General features: G+C 31.6%; 1 pseudogene; it reads left to right on the forward strand.

Annotated features, from left to right (window-relative positions):
• The first annotated feature begins 1,002 nt into the window (after window positions 1-1,002).
• On the forward strand, window positions 1,003-1,706 carry LOC149543625 (glyoxylate/succinic semialdehyde reductase 2, chloroplastic pseudogene; annotated as a pseudogene).
• The last annotated feature ends 1,377 nt before the right edge of the window (window positions 1,707-3,083 follow it).

The following is a 3,083-nucleotide window of genomic DNA, read 5'->3' on the forward strand; positions in this document are numbered from 1 at the left end:
ATAAACTTGCAAAAAATGAAAGAAGAGATGGGTCAGTTCATATGAACTAAGCAATGGAAATCTTTCCATTCATATATACTCTATTGTTCCTACAACATGGTTATTCAAATAACTATTTTGAAAGACAAGAAGGCAAGAGAGAAATCTAAAAAATAAGACTTCTTTATGCTAATAACTTTGTTCCATGTGCAGATATAGGTATGAAGACTCAAGGCTATGGAAGGATCATGTGTAAATTACATACATGAAGCCTTCTAGCTAAACTTGTTGAAGAAAAGACAGAAGATTTTGGGGAGGCTATTGAGGGGGTATACACAAGTTTAAGGTATTGGACCTTCCAGTTAAACCAAAGTAGTTGATTGAAGACACTAAGGAGATTGTTAAAGGGATGTACATGTGTTATAGGTATGCAACCTTTTAGTCAAATCATGGAGGACATATGAGATTCTTAGTCTACAAGATAGAGGAATTAGAGCTTCACAAGTATACGAGCAGAACATGGTATGAGATAAGGAACAATAATTATCAAGATCAAACAAACTATGGAATAATAAAATTGCAAGACTTGGTTGCTGCTATGGAATAGTTTAAAGACTAAATGAAAGAGTTCATGATAGTAATTATAGTTATACGAAGTAGAAACGAACAGATCTTCACTAGTTAGAAGATTAAATAAATGCTACAATATATGCTTCAGTGAGTACAAATGTCAGAGAAAAGGAAGGACAAAATATAGTTATATCAAAATTCGAACAGGAAGGAAGGAAAAGCCTCATAGTTGTTGGAAAAGAACAACAGTAACCTATAGTCATAAAAATGGTAATATATAACAAGCAAAAAAATCCTCATGATGTTCAATTCATGGAAGAACCAGCACAAAATAGATGCAATTATAATGGCATCTAACAAAGCTATATTCCACATGCAAAGAATTTTTCAGCTTTAGCAAAAGAAGTGTCTAATCCTAAAGAGATATGTATCAACAACATGAAAATACAAAGGATGGATCCTATTGAAACAACATTAAAGAATAATTTAACAAGTAAAGAGAAGTCATCTACACACATTGGCTTTCTAGGTCTTGGAATTATGGATTAAATATGGTGCTTAACCTTATCAAGGTTGGATGTGATGTGACAATTTGGAATAGCACAACAAGTAAATGTGAATCACTTATTGATATTGGTGCAAAATATGGATCATCTTCAGCTAATGTTGCATCAACATGTGACATAATTTTTTTCATGCTCACTAGACTTGGAAGTGCAGTTGGGTTCATATTTAGTGGATTCTACATTCTCTAGGAAGCTGATTTCCATAACTATTTTTTTCATGAATAAATATGTACCTTATACTAACAATAGTTATTTCTTATAAACCTTTAGATGGGAGTTGCTTGTGGAAAGCAAGGCATTACTCATGGACTAGGCCCTGGAAAAGGGTATGTTGATGTCTCTACAATTTATGGAGACACTTATGAGGCTATAAGTGTAGCTGTCAAAGCTATTGGTGCTCAGTTTCTTGAGGCTATAGTTTCAGGTTCAAAAGAGCTAGCAGAAGAAGGAAACTTGATCTTTCTCATAGCAGGTGATAAATCTCTCTATGATGAGGTTGGTCCACTATTAGAATTAATGGGAAAGCCATAGTTTGACCTTGGTGATGTGGGTAATGGTGCTGCAATAAAGCTAATTGTCAATGTACATTAGATTTATCTTCGTAACAGGAACAAGAAAAATAAAACCCTCATTAAAAAGAAATATCAAGTAACTATGCATTTATATTAAAGGGCCAAAGTATTATGTAGGAGAGTCCATGAATATAATATGAGGAAATCAAAATATTATGAAGGAGAAAAAAAGACTTATGACTAGCATGTTGAACCCATAAATCCAACAAAAGATCTCCATGCAACTAAGGATCAAACTCAAGCTATTTGGCATCCAATGGTAGCCATATACCAAGAAGAAAATATGAAACTCATCTAGCATGAGATAGGAATGAAATAGCAAGCTCGCACTAAGGGTTACATAGAACTAGCCATACAAAATATGGCATGCAACAACAGAAAATGGCCATACAAAGACATGGTGTCTCACAACCATAGGCAAAATCATGCCAAGAAGCTACCATCCAATCAAAATGGTGTTTGAAGTATTAACCAACAAAAAATAACATCCATGATGAAAGAAAATCATGCCCAGCAATGAAAAAATGGTGTCCGACATTCATCACAATAGGAGTATGCAGGAAAAAATGCAAGGAAACATAGTAAAATCGTCCAAGGCAAGGATGAAAACTGCAAGGGAAGCCATAGCCATGGCTAGGGTTTGAAAACCCTCTTCATTCCTTCCTTCCATATGTGAAACATCAAATGAACCAAAATAAATGCCTTTCCTTTTACCTTTTAATGTTTTTCCATATTGCCCTTTGCCATATTTTAATAACTTTCAGGTCCATGCAAAGTTTGAGAGTTAGGCATTTAAATTTTTTTTTACTCCATATTTCATATTTATAATTTTTTATATGCATTATGCCTACCATAATTTATTCAATGCATATAATGAATTTATATAAATAAAGATAAGTTAAAGAAATATATTTTATAAATATTATATATATTAAGTGAGTTAAATATTATTGATCATTTAATATATACAATACTTACAAAAATATATTTTTAAATTCCCTTTATTATATTTACTAATACTAACATGTTTAATAAAAAATAAAATTAAAAAAATTATAATGTTAAACACATTAATATTAATAAATATAATAAAAGAAGCTTTGATTGTAAAATTAATATAACAAGTGGTTGCAATTATAAAACCATTGATTTTATTAATTAAATAAAGGGAACTAAGAAGAGTTTTAAATATTTTAAATGCCTAAATGCAAGGAGATTTGTTAGTGGATACAAAGAGAGATGTTCAATTAATTCTTTCATGCAAAGATGAGCTTTAATTTAATGCTAAAGATGGACTATTTGAGTTAACTGAATGTTACATGTAGTACGAAGAGTTGAGTATGGAGTTATTTTTGGAAGCCAAGGATAAGTTGATTTTCTCATGCAGTGATGGGGC

Source organism: Cupressus sempervirens, chromosome 8 (assembly GCF_028749045.1).
Source record: "Cupressus sempervirens isolate cs-2001-9-10 chromosome 8, ASM2874904v1, whole genome shotgun sequence".
NCBI classification, from domain to species: Eukaryota; Viridiplantae; Streptophyta; class Pinopsida; order Cupressales; family Cupressaceae; genus Cupressus; species Cupressus sempervirens.